This window comes from Nyctibius grandis, chromosome 3 (genome assembly GCF_013368605.1).
Source record: "Nyctibius grandis isolate bNycGra1 chromosome 3, bNycGra1.pri, whole genome shotgun sequence".
Lineage (NCBI taxonomy): Eukaryota > Metazoa > Chordata > Aves > Nyctibiiformes > Nyctibiidae > Nyctibius > Nyctibius grandis.
The window spans coordinates 9,876-27,160 of record NC_090660.1 but is presented as its reverse complement, the minus strand read 5'-3'; the positions used below and the strand labels follow the sequence as shown (position 1 = coordinate 27,160).

At 52.4% G+C, this 17,285-nt stretch overlaps 1 long non-coding RNA gene across 2 annotated transcripts; it reads left to right on the top strand.

Moving 5' to 3' along the window:
- Positions 1-100: 100 nt before the first annotated feature.
- On the top strand, positions 101-3,975 carry LOC137661325 (uncharacterized). 2 transcript variants are annotated; one of them, XR_011047847.1, is made up of 4 exons: positions 101-243; positions 2,295-2,359; positions 2,979-3,111; positions 3,631-3,975. It is a non-coding gene; the product is annotated as an uncharacterized lncRNA (long non-coding RNA). The 2 variants fall into 2 exon arrangements; XR_011047846.1 differs by having other exon boundaries at positions 3,620-3,975.
- The last annotated feature ends 13,310 nt before the right edge of the window (positions 3,976-17,285 follow it).

The following is a 17,285-nucleotide window of genomic DNA, read 5'->3' as shown; positions in this document are numbered from 1 at the left end:
GGCTTCTTCGCCAATCGCGTTCCCACATGCTCCTCCTCCCCGCCAATCAGCGCGCTAGCTGCGTCCTCGCGCAGAGGGGCTGGGGAGGGGCGCGGAGGGGCGTGTTCCAAAATGGCGGACACCGTCAACACGTTCAGGTGCTCGGCGGGGAGAGGGCTGCAGGCCGGGGCTCTCGGTGGGCGGGCGGCGGGCGGCGCACGGCCTACGCGGAGCGGTCTGCCGGCGGCGGGGCAGGACGGAGCGGTGAGTTTACAGAGTTATCGCGTCCCCGGCGGGTGCGCAGAGCCGGGCCTGTGAGCGCCGGGGGCGGCGGTGGCGGGACCCGGGCAGAAGGGGCGGGTGTGGGGAAGGCGACGGGGATCAGGCGGCTTTGCCTGAGGGGGACACGCAGCTGCCAGGAGCCTTCGAGAGCTGAAGGGCTGCAGGCGCGGCCGGGGACAGAGGAGGGGGCGGAGGTGAGTCCCGGGTCCCGCCTGATCGCCGTCGCTGACCGCGGGCCCAAGTGCAGTCGCTGCTTGTACCTTCTCGTGGCTGTAAGTCGAGGTCGCTGTGGGGGCAGCTTAACCCCGTCTCGTCATTGGCGAGTGCTTGGTGAAACGGCTTCGCAAACCGAGGGTCCCCACATACACACACACGTTTTAGGCTGGGTAGTAATTCTGTAGTTCTGAGCTAGTTGGAAGTGAGTTTTAAGTAGTTTATTTCCCCCCTGCTGCACTTTGCAGGCGCTGCTCTCCTTGCACTTTGTGTTGCGCACAGCCTAGATGCAGGAGGATTGCATGCCCAGAATGAATATGCTCTTGGAGTGGTATCTATTAGCGTATTGCTCTGATACATGCACTGAAGATTAATTCAGAGAAAAGGAAATTGCTTTCCGTTCTTTTTTTGATGAAACTGTTAAGCTATCCAGAATTATATTATACATATAAAAAAAAAACCTGAATGCAAGAATCTTTGTGCTGCTTTTGGTAAAGTGACCCCTTAATCTCGGAGGAGAGCAAGGCTGTGTAGGTTACTAGAGGCTTGTTGCAGTTAAGTGAAGCAGTTTACAGTCTAAAACTAGGAAAAGAATCTTCTTAATGGATGGATGCAGCCAAACGTGCCTGCTTTTCTCAAGTGGGTTGAAGTCATTATTAGCTCTTGGAAATGGTTTCCTAAGGGAGTTGCAAACCTGTACTGTACAGAAGCACTGCATGCTCTGGAACTTGAAGCCCTTTGATTTTATACCCGCAGAAGAGAATACACCTACTTATGCTTTCCCTCATTCACCTGTTCCTTGTTCTGAGAATTATTTATTTTAGTTGGTGCTTACTTTTTTAATATTTTACTAATGTTCCGCATATTTTAATTGCGGGCGTAGGAAACTATTGTTCTGGTTTGTTAGTATTTTGTAGTGGAGAAGCTAGAATTATTACTTTGTCGCCTTTATACGCTGTTTGCTCAGTGTATAAATAACTACACAAATTGCTTGTTGCTTGCTTTGTTTTTTCTAACTCCTCTAACCACTGAGTTACATAATTTTCTATTTTACTTCTGCATCTATTATAACAGCAGTATCTGAAATACAGCCCAGAGAATAGACCCCACTTGCAAAATCACTTGTCCAATGAGTGACTGGCTCTGTGCTGCCCTTTTCCCTGGGGATTGAGGATGGACCCCTTGATCCCCCTCATTCTGGACAAGTTACTTTGTCAGCCTGACGCCTGCAGCTCGGTTCTGATGATTCTGCATCAGGAATACCTGGGGGTGGAATGGGAGCTGTTTGTGTCTTGTGCTGTTGACCTGATGTGTGCTTATCAGTCAAAAAGGGAGCTGTGTTTTGCTCGTACCTTTCAGCAAACATCAGTGTCTTGAAAACTTTTGCAAGCCTCAGGTATAATGCCATTTCAGTAGAGAGTCATGGCACGCTCCCAAGATTTTTCTCATTGAGTGGAAAACTTGCTTAAAATGGTATAAAGTTGGAGAATGGACTTGTCCTCCTTCAGCCTGCATCCCAGTCACTGCTCCCTACCCAAGACACGTTAGCTTTCATCACGGCTGTGGGCAAGTGCTGTGTGAGTACCCCAGTAGCACTGTGCAGCAGTGAATTCTGTGCTGAATCAGTCCAGTTCTTTTAGAAGCTGTTATGAATCTTCAGACTTGTGGGGGTTGGTTTGTTTATTTTTAAAATTCTGATTAGAATGTGGTGGTGCTGGGTGTAAAGAGGATTAAAAAAGCAAGTTAGCATCAGATTGTTGTCAGAAAGATTTGAGCGTATCGGAATTACGTTAGGCTTACTTCTGCATTTTCTTTTTTAGTCCTGGAAAGCTTGTTCAGATGGAGTATGCTTTGGCTGCAGGAGCTCCATCAGTTGGGATTAAAGGTATATGCAGAAAATAACTACTTTAGTGAAGGATTCAGGATTCTGAATATCATTTGAGAGAAGTAAAATAGTTTGGACTATGTGCTGGGTCTTTCTTTGTCTTGCCTTCTATTACATATTTTGTTTTTCTTTCGGTGGGTTTTCACATGTTTTAGTGGGTTTAATATTTCCTATTTTTTTTCTGCAACTCAGGGAGCATAGAGCTTCATGCTAGGAGAAGAAAATTGCTTGGGTGATTTTGGAGACACTCAGCTGGTAGAAGTAGACATCTCTTTTTTTTTTTTTGAGTGTTCCTGTCTCTTAAGTAAATAACTCCAGCTGTGTGTCCATCTATATAGAAATTACACAAAAAGTTGAAGTAACTGCTCAATTATTAATGTGTGCTTCAGAATATTCAGAATGCGATTATGGGAGCTGTGTGATTATTTAAAATGAGAAATGATGTGTTGGTGGGTTCATCAAAGTATCTCTGTTTAGCGTGATTGTAAACTTGAAGGGTTTTTTAAAAAGGAAGGAGCAAAATTCTTTACAGTCTGATAAACTTATTCTGTGTTTTGACTGCTTTCCATCATTTTAGATTAATATAAAAAAAACACCAAACAACCTTGTTCCTTTCCAGCTGCAAATGGAGTGGTTTTGGCAACTGAGAAGCAACAGAAATCCATTCTTTATGATGAAAGGAGTGTGCACAAAGTAGAACCAATTACCAAACATACAGGTTTGGCGTACAGTGGTGTGGGTCCAGATTACAGGTATTGAAAAATTTTGTTTGGTTGCCATTTAGGTGCATTTTCACACAAACAATTTAAGAAACAGAAATCAGCTGTTTCTTTCTAAGTGTATAGCATAATATTATAGTGTATTACACTGGATATGAAATTCACTTTATTTTTCTTAATATTATAGAAATTTTCACATAATTAATGTAAAAGTTCTTATGAGTTAGAGAGACAAGAATCAATAGGGGTGAAATAGAATAGTGAATAGAATAATTAATATAAGTCTATCTGAATAAACACAGGTGGGCTTTCACAATGCATGAATATTGTTCTCAAAGCTCCTTGTGTAATCCTGACCTAGGACTGAACAAATCATCAATCAAAGCTTAATGAGTAGCTAAGCAGGAGTAGGCCTAGAAGTATTACCTTCTGATGATTTTAGTAAAGGGGATGTATGGTTAACCTTTTCTTTACCTTAAAAGAAATATAGGACACTTAGAAATAAAAATTAGTATAGATAAGGTTTTAAACATAACTTCAGTTGTTTTTAAGGTTGAATGTTTAGGAGACACTGGCGGTGGGAACTGGACTCTGATCAGCCTGGATCAGGACGGGACGCTGATCACGGCAAGAACATTGAGGACGGGGTGTCGGCCGGAGTCGGAGCGGAACCAGAACATAAAGATCAGCTAAACAATGGAAAAGAATGGACTTTTGTGGACTCTTGATGAAGGAAGAAAGAGGAATTGAAATAGTGGATTATTAACAGAAGCTTATGAAATGTTTATGATGTAATTGATTATTAGTTTCTATATAAACCGATAGTGAGTTTGAGTCAGGTACCATGCACTGCGGTGGTGGTCCAGCTCTGAGTTGTTAATAAAACCAGCAAACCCAGAGACCCGGACTCTGCCAATTTTCTTTAACAGTGTTTTTCGACACCCCAGGTGCGAGCCACTTGAGCGTGTTTACAACCCTCCTGGCCAATCTTCCGTTATATCCCCACACACCGCAAGTATTTTTCCTCCCTGTGGACAGTTTCCAGTTACGAGAACACAGAAGAATTTTAACACAGAGTTAAAGAAAAAGACAAGTCTGATACTTTCTGCCTGAACAGTTTAATTTAAAACCTTTGTACACCATAGCAAGCTTGGGTGCCTCAACATGATTTACAGGACTGCCTCGCTCCCTTCTCCCTTTCTGTCCTGAAATTGGTATTATCCCCATTTTGTAGATGGAAAAGAGCGGCACAGACAGGGCAGTTTTCTCCACTAACTGGCAACATACCCACTGAGGACATACACTGTTGAAAGATTAGAGTAGCTGCTACCACTGCCAAGGTAGATAGCCATGCACCAGCACCACTATGCTAACAAAAAGGATGTGTGAATCCGAGTCTCAGAAAATAATTCCTCTCTCTGTGCAAGTGTGACATGAAAGAAAAAAATCTCTGTAAAATATGACAAGAGAAAGGCTTTTATGGCTTGAGACATGTACATGCGTACATATACACGTGCATTTGCTACTACTGCAAAAAAGTTGCTAAATCCTGAGTAAAGGAGAGGACATGACTGTTTGCCTTTCAAAACATGAGTGGAATCCGTTTTGAACCAACTATTAATTTTTTGTTTGCTTCATAGTAACAAAATGAACAGAAGAGACAATCCCGTATTCATCAAGTCCAAAAAGAAAGAGGAACTGTTTATTAAAAAGCTTAGTCCCTTGAACAAGTTAAATTATATTATGGAGAACACCTAGGGTTTTAGAAAGTCTTTAAGGCTGTTTGCTGTAGCAAGTCATCCGCTTTGCAAAATGCAAATAACAGTGGGAATTAGTTTAAAACTCAAAAAATAAACATCTAATAAAGTTACAGTAAATATAACGTAACTATTATCCAAAACATATTTACCTGTTTCAAGTTTATGCGTATTCTTGCCTACAAAACACGAGGATATTAGTTTTGTTGCCAAGTCTTTTTTTTTTCTTGCCAAAACATACACATTGGTGATCTTCGAGTGCAGCAATAAAAATGCTTAAAGTCGAGCATTAACTGGGATGGTACTGAGCCAAGAGAGAACAGGTAAGTGCAGCTGCATATGATTTTCCTAGCTTTGAGTGCAGCCTACTTCTCCTTATGTATTTAACAACACAGAAATTGAACAAAAATCATGACCCAGAGCAGAGTCAGAGAGACTCTTATTGCGGCAAGGACGGGGATTATTTTGATGTGACTTCCTTTGCTTCCAAATGAGGTCTCTGGAAGCTGGAGAATTAGGAAGCTAAGCACATCAAGCTAAAAAAAAAAATCGTATTAGAAGTAGTTTTAAAGGGTTCCTGTGGTTTTGCTATTTTAAGTCACTTCCTTGTTCAATGCTTTGCAGAAAAAAAGCCCACTGGAGCCCACCGGAGATGGCAGCCCCTCTCTGAGGTCCCAGCAGAAGATCGCAGCCGCTTTCCTCACCTCTTCCCCAGGGCTGAGAGCAGAGGAGATGCCCTGCCTTGATGAGGCGCGGACGTGGGAAGGCAGGGCTCATCTGTGTCTTGACAGCCTTGTTCCTGATGAGCCTGCTGGATGCGAGCGTGGCTGGTCCACTTGGGGCTATTCTCGGCGCCGCTTGGTGGGAGCTGGCTGTTTGGAGGGCCCCTGAGAGCCCCCGGCGGTACTGTGGAGCTCTGGTCACCATGGTCTTGGAGGCACCCTGGCCGTGGTGGTCTAGTGCCTCGTCAGTCCTGCAGGAGATGGATCCACCTCCATGGGCTCTTCCTCTACCGGTGGATCCACCTCCATGGGCTCTTCCTCTACCGGTGGATCCACCTCCATGGGCTCTTCCTCTACCGGTGGATCCACCTCCATGGGCTCTTCCTCTACCGGTGGATCCACCTCCATGGGCTCTTCCTCTACCGGTGAATCCACCTCCATGGGCTCTTCCTCTACAGGTGGATCCACCTCCATGGGCTCTTCCTCTACAGGTGGATCCACCTCCATGGGCTCGCAGCCTTTGTGGGTCAACCTCCATGGGCTGGACATCAGTGCTGGGGTGAGAGCCAGCCTCCACTTGCTTGTCACTGGTGCTGCTCTCCCCGTCAGCCCAGTTGCGTTTTAGGGATGTGGAGGGATCCTGAGTGGTTCCAGTGCCCCCTTCTCGCTCGTCCCACTCGATGTGGGCACTTGCCTTGCTTTGTGGGGTCCTCCTCTCCCGAGCACGCTTGCTGTGAAAACCGGCACCAGCCCGGCGAGCTGTGGGCCAGCCGCAGGGGTGGCTGGTTCTGTAACGGACGGTTGGTGGCCAACGGAAACTGCAGTGGCTCATGGGACGGTGGCCCATGAGGCCAAGAAGGCTGCATGTCGGGGGGCCCTTTTGCTTGCCAGAGAGAAAGGCTGCCCCTCGGGCACCGGGACTGCCCTCCGGCTCCCCTTGTGTGTGCGCCCTGGGCTCCAGCCCCCTCCTCGTGCCAGGCCTGGGGTCCCCTCAACGGGACAGTGGCCGGCGGCGAAGAACGGACTTCTGTGGACTCTGGAGGAAGTGAACTTCAACGAAACAAGACAGTTTTTAGAGCTATAAGTGTATGCACGGATTCCAGTAAAAATATTCTACAAAACTGAACAGTTGCAGGAAAGCGCATCAGATAATAATAATAATAAAAAAAAAAAATAGCAAAAACCTGCAGCGAGCGTTTGCCACGGTTTTTACGAAGGAGTGCAAATTTTCCTTCGGCCCCCCCCGTGTGGAAGATCACATCCCATCTACCACACAGCACCTTACTAAAAACAATGTGGGAGACAATCGGTGGGAGAGGCGAGGCGGTGGCGCCCCCGCGCGTCGGGAGGGCGGTAGTGCAGCTCGGGGGCCGCGCATGCGCAGTGGCCGGCTCTTTGCCGCCCTCAGTGCCGGGAGTGGGCGTGGCCGTGCCCCTGCGGGGGCGGAGCAGAGGCGTGGTCTCCCGAGGAGCTGCGCCCCGAGGGGAGGGGATGGGCGTGGTCTCCTGCGAAACTCCGCCCCGAGGGGCAGGACATGGGCGGGGTCCCCTGGGGAGCCGCGCATGCGCGGTGGAGGGGCGCTCTGGCGGCGCCTCCTGCTGCCGCCCTGTGGTCAAATTTCGGTACTGCAGCCGCCGCTGTTTTGTTTTGTTTTTTTTTTTTTTTTTTTCTTCTTTCCTCGCCCTTCGCCGTTTCACTTTCCCGGGGCTTTTTTTTAAACTTTCTCCTTCTTTTCTTAATCACGGTCGCTTTTAAATTTTTCTGCCTATTTTATCCCGTTCGCTGCCTTTATTTCGCCGTCTTTTGTGTTACTAATTGGTCTCTCCTCGGCGGCGTCGCTTTTTAAATGTTCTTTCCGTGCCCGCTTCTTTCCCCGCTCCCTGCCCTTATTTTTCTTTTAACCGCGTCTGGCCTCTCCTCGGTGCCGTTGCTTTTTAAACAATGTCTCTCGGCGGCTGCGTTTTAGTTCGCTGCCGTTTTTTTTTGACGAGGGAGCGGCGCTTAAAGGGGGCGCGGGCGGGAGCGGGGTCCCCGGGGAAACTGCGCATGCGCAGGGGCCGGCTCTGTCAGTGCCGGGAGTGGGCGTGGCCGCGTCCCTGTGGGGGCGTGTCAGAGGCGTGGTTTCCCGCGGAGCCGCGCCCCGAGGGACGGGACGGGGGCGTGGTCTGGTGCGGAACCCCGCCCCGGGGGCGGGGTATGGCGGGGGTCCCCCTGGGCGGCCGCGCATGCGCAGTAGGGGGAGGCGCTGGCGGCGCCAGGTGCTGCCACCCTGTGGTTAAACTTCGGTACTGCGGCCGCCGCTCCCTGTCCTTATCTGGTTGATAGGACGCCATTTTGGTTGCTAGGACGCCGTCTTGGTTGCTAGGACGCCGTCTTGGTTGCTAGGCGGCCATCTTGGTTGCTAGGGCGTCATCTTTTTCCCCTTTTTTTGGGGAGGGGGCGTGTAGACACGTAAATGGCCTTGCTAAAGTAAGGAGGTGGGGGTTAGGGCTGTTTCCCTCATTTAGTGCCCTTTTTTTGGGGTGAATGAAAAGCGGGGAGACGGCTGGGTGGCGCTGACGTCATTCGGGGCACCTGAATGTCACCCATGCGGGGGCAAGGATGCAGTGGAGGAGCAGGTAGGTGGGGCGGGGGGCATGTGTGTCTGGGGGGGCGGGTGGGTCCCCCAAAGCAGAGGGCGTCACGGCGTAAAAATAGCGACAATTGGTGGGAGAAGCGAGGGAATGGCGCGCCCTGGGGTCCGGGGCGCGGTACTGCGGGTGGGGGGCTCTGGCCGCGCTCGGTGCCGCAGCCGTCGCTTTTTACATTTGTCCATCCCCGTTTTAGTTTTCGGGGCCTACTTTTTAATTTTCTCCTCTTCTTAATCGCGGTTGCTTTTAAGAATGTCTCTCGGCGGCTGCGTTTTAGTTCGCCGCCGCTGGTTTTGCCGAGGGAGCGGTGCTTAAACGGGGCGCGGGCGGGACAGGAGCGGGGGGGGCGTCTCCCGGGCAACCGCTCATGCGCAGTGGGCGGCTACGGCCGCTCAGTCAGTGCTGGCAATGGGCGGGGCCGTGTCCCCGCGGGGGCGGGGTGTGCTGCGGAGCCCCGCCCCGAGGGGCTGGACGGGGCGTGGTTTCCTGCGCGACTCCGCCCTGAGGGGCAGGATATGGGCGGGGTCACCTGGGGAGCCGCGCATGCGCGGTGGAGGGGCGCTCTGGCGGCGCCTCCTGCTGCCGCCCTGTGGTCAAATTTCGGTACTGCAGCCGCCGCTTTTTTACCTTTTTTTTTTTTTTTTTTTTTTTTTTTTCCTCCGCAGGTCCCGGCGCGGCGGGGACCGGGCGGGTCCCGGCGCGGTTCCCGGCGGGGCGGCGGCTACCGGAGCGGAGGCTCCCGAGGCGGCGCGGCGCCGGTCCCGGCGGCAGGTCCTGGCGCGGCGCCGGTGCCGGCGCAGCTTCCCGGGGCGGCGCGGTGCCGGTCCCGGCGGCAGGTCCCGGCTCGGCGCGGCGGCGGTTCCCGCGCGGCTCCCGGCGGGGGGGGGCCCGCGGCGGGGTCGGGTCGCGGCGCCGCGCGGGGCGGGGCGGGGGGGGCGCGTCCTGGCGCGGCTTCCGGCAAAGGGGCGGCTTCCGGCGCGGCTTCTGACGCAACTTCCGGCGCGGTTTCTGGCGCGGCTCCCGGCGCGGCGCGGCGGCGGGTCCCGGTCCCGGTCCCGGTCCCGGTCCCGGTCCCGGCGGCAGGTCCTGGTGCGGTGCTGGTCCAGGCTCAGGTCCCGGCGCGGCGCGGCGGCAGCTCCCGGTGTGGCGCGGCGCCGGTCCCGGCGGTAGGTCCCGGCGTGGCGCGGCTGCGGCTGCCGGGGCGGCGCGGCGCCGGTGCCGGCGCAGCTTCCCGGAGAGGCGGGGGCGGCTCCCGGGGCGGCGCGGTGCCGGTCCCGGCGGCAGGTCCCGGCTCAGGCGCGGCGGCCGTTCCCGCGCGGCTCCCGGCGGGGTGGGGGGGTGCGGGTCGTGGCGCCGGGCGGGTCCCGGTGCCCGCACGGGGTGGTGGGGGGGAAAGGGCCCCGGCTGCTGCCGCCGGGGGTTTCCGTGGGGGCTGCTTTGGGGCCCCAATAACGGAGGCCAGGTGTTGTGTTCCTGGGGCTCGAGAACGGGCTCCCGCGGCCGCTTCGGGGGGCTCAGGAGCGGATGTGAGCGGTGCGTTTTTCGGGAGCTGACAGAGGGGACTCGCTGGTGTGGTTTTGGGGTCGGCAGCAGAGGCCGAGCGCTGCGTTTTTGGGGCTGGAGAGCAGGCTCGGCAGCTGTGTTTTTGGGCTCGGCAGCGGGCGCTCCGTGAGCTGGTTTGGGGGCCAAAAGCAGAAGGCAGATGGGCCGTTTGTGCGGGGGAGCTTCTGTTAAAATTCCGCTAACTATTTCAGTTGCTCTTTCATCTCTCTGTGTTGGCCCAAAAGGGAGCCCCAGTCAGGAAATCTCTATTTGAGATCTCTAGACTCTTCAGGGGGCCTCAGGTATTGAGCAAAGAAGAAATTAAAAGGCAGGAGTAGGGCATCTGGCTGCTGAGAATTAGCAATGCAGAGGTATCTGTGCACAAATGTGTGATATCTCAAAGTGACAGCTACCTTGATACAGCATTTAAAACAGGAATTGATATTTAGAGCCTGCCTCGAGAGTAACAGCACAGAAAAAGCTTTAGAAAGCGTTATCTTCTATCAGATCACTTTGTTCTGATAAAGGAAAAAAGAACATAAAGTGGTCATAAAGACCAGGCTTAAGTATGTTTTTAGTAAGGTGCTGTGTGGTAGATGGGATGTGATCTTTCACACGGGGGGGGCGGAAGGAAAATTTGCACTCCTTCGTAAAAACCGTGGCAAACGCTCGCTGCAGGTTTTTGCTAATTTTTTTTTTTATTATTATTATCTGATGCGCTTTCTTGCAACTGTTCAGTTTTGTAGAATATTTTTACTGGAATCCGTGCATATGCTCATAGCTCTAAAAACTGTCTTGTTTCGTTGAAGTTCACTTCTTCCAGAGTCCACAGAAGTCTGTTCTTCGCTGCCGGATAAAGATCCGCTGATCTTTATCTTCTGGTTCCGCTCGGGCTCCGCTCAACACCCCGTCCTCGATGTTCTCGCCGTGACCAGCGTCCCGTCTTGACCAGAGTCTGCTTTGCACTGCCGGCGTCTCCTAAGTATTAACCTAAAATACCTGAAGTCTGTTTAGAACCTTATTTCTACTGCTTCTTACTTTGTAAGTATTTGGGGCGAGCGGAAAAGAAGGCAGGGACTCTGCGAGGGAGGAGGCGAGGGCTGAAAGCCAAAGGCCTCAGGCTCCTTTATTGCTGTTCTACTGCCCTAGTGAAATGCAGGAGCCGGACTGGGCGGTTCGAGACACCGTCAACGTTCACAGGCTGAGCGCTCATCACCCCTTCTGGGAAGAGCCACGGTGCTGTGGGCTCGGAACATCAACAGCCGTTCCTTGTTTTCAGTTCTGTCTTCAGAACTGCCCTTCAACACACACGTTTACTTCTTTCACGCCTCAGAGGGCCCCGTGAACTGCTCAGGGCTCCTTTATCTTAAAAGGGAGCGAGAACTATTCTCGGTGCAGCCTCCCCAAGGGAATCCCCTGCTCTGCAAGTAAAGCACAGCTGTTTGCGGGCTGATGGTCTTCCACAAGTATTCTGTATTCTTTTAAGGTAAAAAAGGTTAAGCGTACATCCTTTTTACTAGAATCCTCAGCAATTAATACTTGTAGGCCTAGTGCTGCGTAGCTGCTCATTAAGGTTTGACTGACGATCGGTTTAGTCACGGGTCAGGATTGTTGTAGAAGTTTTCACATAAATTGTTACAGAAGTTCTCATGAATTAAGAATAGAATAAAAAATACAAGTCAATCTGATAAACACGGGTGGGCTTTCACAATCCATGAATGTTGTTCTCAGAGCTCCTTGTGTAATCCTGACCGTAGAGAGGATGTCCCGTAGAGACCAACCTCTAACAACGGTGGAAGAGACGGAGCAGAAAGACCGGAGCGTCCGCGTTCTCGCTGTGGAGTTTATGGATCGAGACTCTGGGATTAAGGTAAAGAATGAGGGATTTATCACAGCTAAGGTAAGTGGCGTTGCTATTAAGTTCTTAAGAGATACCGGTGCAACTTTATCATTGTTACATTTTCATGTGTCACAGCTATCTGAGGAGTTTGTAAAGGTTACTGGGGTTTTGGGTGAAGATAAGTTACCACCTTCCCTTCCTCTTCCTGTTGTTTTTGATGATCATTTGATACGGGGTCGATTTGTTATTTCGCCAGCTTCTCCTATTTCACTGTTTGGGAGAGATTTATTGCAAGAATTGGGAACGTGCCGAGCTTTAACTCCCAAAGGAATTCGATTAATCGTAATGGGAATACAAACTGTAGGAATTGGAGAAGGCGAGCTTAAAATCCCGAAAGAATTGAACGATGTAGCTAAAAAATTAGGGAGTCTCTCCGGAGATGATATTGGACTGTTAAAATCTGCAGAACCAGTAGCGATTAAAACAAAAGGAGGGACTCCTCCTTCTCTTAGGCAATACCCAGTTGTGGCAGAAGCCATCCCAAGTATTGGAAAACAAATAAAATCGTTCTTGGAAAAAGGGATTTTAAAAAAAAAATGTCAAAGTTCTTTTAATACACCTATACTCCCGGTTAGTAAACACCGATTTGATAAAAAGATGGGGATCCAGAATATAGATTTATACAAGATTTAAGAGCAGTAAATGGATTTGTAATCGTTGCCCATCCAGTTGTACCTGATCCAAATTTGATTATGACTCAAGTACCTATTTGGGGAAAATTTTACACTGTATTGGATTTGACGGGAGCTTTCTTTAGCATAGCTGTGGCTGAGAAAAGCCAGCACAGATTTGCCTTCACTTGGCAAGGGAAGCAATTAAGCTGGACTCGGTTACCCCAGGGATTTACAAGCTCGCCAACAATATCCTCCCAAATTTTGAAAGGAGATTTGGCTGATTTGTTTTTTCCACGCAAGTCTGAATTAATACAATATGCAGATGATTTCTTGTTAGTATGTCCTTCAAGGGAGGATTGCATTACAGACAGCATAAAGATCAGCTCAGCAACGGAAGAGAAGGGACTTTCGTGGACTCCTGACAATGGACTTTTGTGGACGCTTGACGAAGGAAGAAAGAGGAATGGAAATAGTTAGTGGATTTTTAACAGAAGCTCGTGAGAAGTTTGTGATCTAACTGCTGCTTAGTTTCTGTATAAACCGATAGTGAATTTGAGTCAGGTACCGTTCAGCGCGGTGGCGGTCCAACTCCGAGTTGCTTCAATGAAGAATCGGCAAACCTGGAGACCCGGACTCTGCTGATTTTCTTTAACAAGGATTGTACAAAGGAGCTTTGAGAAGAATATTGAAGGGTTGTGAAAGCCCACCCGTGTTTGTCAGCTAGACTTGTATTTATTGTTCTACTCCTAATTCTTTTTCACCTCTACTGATTCTTACCTGCTGAATTCGTGAGAACTTGTACAACAACTTGCGTGACAGTTTCTACAACAGCTTTTATGTTAGGAATGAGTTGAAAATGGTGTCCGTGAGTCCCGATGCCGATGTTAAGTGTTCAAACCGCTCAGGCTTTTAAAGGCTGTGTTGTATTTCGAGCTGACCTGTTTACCTAGAGTCCTCCTTTAGCTCAACTGCTCTCCTGGCTCTTATCCTGACTGCGTTCCTCTACTTTCTTCTGTGCTGTTTTTTGCCCGTGCCGGAGTCTAACTTGGGAGTTCTGTTTTTCAGCCGCCTTGTGGTAAGCGTGTCGTGAGGCTCGGCGGCTACCCCCGGTGCAGGTTTGCCCGCAGGTCGTTAAGCGTTTGTGAGGGTGAGGGACCGGCGCGGTGTGCGGAGGCTCCCGGCTGTGGGGGCAGCGAGGGGTGTCGGGTGTGGGGGGCCGAGAGGGGCCGGGGGCGTCGGTGGCCCTGGGGAGCCCGTCCTGGCACGGGAACGAGGCGGAGCAGAGGCGGAGGGAGAGGCGCGGCACCGTCCTCTGGCACGGCGCCCCTGTGCCGTGGGGCGTCTGCCGGGGGGACAGGCTGCGGGCCGGGGCTGGTGACGGGGCAGCCGTTTGGAGGGGTGCCCTCCCTTTACTTTTCTAGCAGAGCTCCCCTTTTTTGGGGCGGGGGCGTGTACACGCGTAAATGGCGTCGCTAAAGTAAGGAGGTGGCGGTCAGGGCTGTTTCCCTCCTTTAGTGCATGTTTTTGGGGTGAATGAAAAGCGGGGAGGGGGTCTGGGTGGTGATGACGTCATTTGGAGCACCCGAATGTCACCGAGGCGGGGCAAGGACGCAGCGGAGCGGCAGGTAAGTGGGGCACGGGGGGGTCCCCCGAGGAAGGGGGTGTCGGAGCGTAAAACCGCGCAACAATCGGTGGGAGAGGCGAGGCGGTGGCGCCCCCGCGCGTCGGGAGGGCGGCAGTGCAGCTCGGGGGCCGCGCATGCGCAGTGGAGGGGCGCCCCGGCCGCGCTGGGTGCAGCAGCGGTCGCTTTTTATGTTTTTTTCTCGATCTCCGTTTTAGTTCTCGGGAGCTATTTTTTTAATTTTCTCCTTTTCTTAATCACGGTCGCTTTTAAATAAGTGTCTCCGAGGCTGCGTTTTAGCTCGCCGCCGCTGCTTTTGCCGAGGGAGCGGTGCTCAAACGGGGCGCGGGCGGGACGCGGTCGGTGTCCCCCGGGCAACCGCGCATGCGCAGTGGCCGGCTCTTTGCCGCCCTCGGTGCCGGGAGTGGGCGTGGCCGTGCCCCTGCGGGGGCGGAGCAGAGGCGTGGTCTCCTGCGGAGCCCCGCCCCGAGGGGCTGGACGGGGCGTGGTTTCCCGCGCGACTCCGCCCCGAGGGGCAGGACATGGGCGGGGTCCCCTGGGGAGCCGCGCATGCGCAGTGGAGGGGCGCTCTGGCGGCGCCTCCTGCTGCCGCCCTGTGGTCAAATTTCGGTACTGCAGCCGCCGCTTTTTTACCTTTTTTTTTTTTTTTTTCCTTTCCTCGCCCTTCGCCGTTTCACTTTCCCGGGGCTTTTTTTTAAACTTTCTCCTTCTTTTCTTAATCACGGTCGCTTTTAAATTTTTCTGCCTATTTTATCCCGTTCGCTGCCTTTATTTCGCCGTCTTTTGTGTTACTAATTGGTCTCTCCTCGGCGGCGTCGCGGGGGGGGGAGGCGCTGGCGGCGCCAGGTGCTGCCACCCTGTGGTCAAATTTCGGTACTGCGGCTGCCGCTCCCTGTCCTTATTTGGTTGCTATGACGCCATCCTGGTTGCTAGGCGGCCATCTTGGTTGCTAGGACGCCATCTTGGTTGCTAGGACGCCATTTTGGTTGCTAGGCGGCCATCTTGGTTGCGAGGACGCCATCTTGGTTGCTAGGACGCCATCTTGGTTGCTAGGCGGCCATTTTGGTTGCTAGGACGCCGTCTTGGTTGCTATGACGCCATCTTGGTTCCTAGGCGGCCATGTTGGTTGCTAGGACGCTATCCTGGTTGCTAGGACGCCATTTTGGTTGCTAGGACGCCATTTTGGTTGCGAGGACGCCATCTTGGTTGCTAGGACGCTATCCTGGTTGCTAGGCGGCCATCTTGGTTGTGAGGACGCCATTTTGGTTGCTAGGACGCCATCTTGGTTGCTAGGCGGCCATCTTGGTTGCTAGGACGCCATCTTGGTTGCTAGGCGGCCATCTTGGTTGCTAGGACGCCGTCTTGGTTGCTAGGAAGCCATCTTGGTTGCTATGACGCCATCTTGGTTGCTAGGCGGCCATCTTGGTTGCTAGGAGGCCATCTTGGTTGCTAGGACGCCATCTTGGTTGCTAGGACGCCATTTTGGTTGCTAGGACGCCATTTTGGTTGCTAGGACGCCATCTTGGTTGCTAGGACGCCATCTTGGTTGTGAGGACGCCATTTTGGTTGCTAGGACGCCATTTTGGTTGCGAGGACGCCATCTTGGTTGCTAGGACGCAATCCTGGTTGCTAGGCGGCCATCTTGGTTGCTAGGACGCCATCTTGGTTGCTAGGACGCCATCTTGGTTGCTAGGCGGCCATTTTGGTTGCTAGGACGCTATCCTGGTTGCTAGGACGCCATTTTGGTTGCTAGGACGCCATTTTGGTTGCGGGGACGCCATCTTCGTTGCTAGGACGCTATCATGGTTGCTAGGCGGCCATCTTGGTTGCTAGGACGCCGTCTTGGTTGCTAGGACGCCATCTTGGTTGCTATGACGCCATCTTGGTTGCTAGGGCGCCATTTTGGTTGCTAGGACGCCATTTTGGTTGCTAGGACGCCATTTTGGTTGCTAGGACGCCATCTTGGTTGCTAGGCGGCCATTTTGGTTGCTAGGCGGCCATCTTGGTTGCTAGGCGGCCATCTTGGTTGCTAGGACGCCATCTTGGTTGCGAGGACGCCATTTTGGTTGCTAGGACGCCATTTTGGTTGCTAGGACGCCATTTTGGTTGCTAGGACGCCATTTTGGTTGCTAGGCGGCCATCTTGGTTGCTAGGACGCCATTTTGGTTGTGAGGACGCCATCTTGGTTGCTAGGACGCTATCCTGGTTGCTAGGCGGCCATCTTGGTTGCTAGGACGCCATCTTGGTTGCTAGGACGCCATCTTGGTTGCTAGGACGCCGTCTTGGTTGCTAGGACGCTATCCTGGTTGCTAGGACGCCATTTTGGTTCCTAGGCGGCCATTTTGGTTGCTAGGACGCCATCTTGGTTGTGAGGACGCCATCTTGGTTGCTAGGACGCCATCTTGGTTGTGAGGACGCCATCTTGGTTGCTAGGACGCCATCTTGGTTGCTAGGACGCCATCTTGGTTGCTAGGCGGCCATTTCTCACAACCAAGATGGCGTCCTAGCAACCAAGATGGCGTCATAGCAACCAAGACGGCGTCATAGCAACCAAGATGGCGTCCTAGCAACCAAGATGGCGTCCTCGCAACCAAGATGGCGTCCTCGCAACCAAGATGGCGTCCTCACAACCAAGATGGCGTCCTAGCAACCAAAATGGCGTCCTAGCAACCAAAATGGCGTCCTAGCAATCAAAATGGCCGCCTAGCAACCAAGATGGCCGCCTAGCAACCAAGATGGCCGCCTAGCAACCAAGACGGCGTCCTAGCAACCAAGACGGCGTCCTAGCAACCAAGATGGCGTCATAGCAACCAAGATGGCGTCCTAGCAAACAAGATGGCGCCCTAGCAACCAAGATGGCCGCCTAGCAACCAAGACGGCGTCCTAGCAACCAAGATGGCGTCCTCGCAACCAAGATGGCCGCCTAGCAACCAAGACGGCGTCCTAGCAACCAAAATGGCCGCCTAGCAACCAAGATGGCGTCCTAGCAACCAAAATGGCGTCCTCACAACCAAGATGGCCGCCTAGCAACCAGGATAGCGTCCTAGCAACCAAGATGGCGTCCTCGCAACCAAAATGGCGTCCTAGCAACCAAAATGGCGTCCTAGCAACCAGGATAGCGTCCTAGCAACCAACATGGCCGCCTAGGAACCAAGATGGCGTCATAGCAACCAAGACGGCGTCCTAGCAACCAAAATGGCCGCCTAGCAACCAAGATGGCGTCCTAGCAACCAAGATGGCGTCCTCGCAACCAAGATGGCCGCCTAGCAACCAAAATGGCGTCCTAGCAACCAAGATGGCGTCCTAGCAACCAAGATGGCCGCCTAGCAACCAGGATGGCGTCCTAGCAACCAAATAAGGACAGGGAGCGGCAGCCGCAGTACCGAAATTTGACCACAGG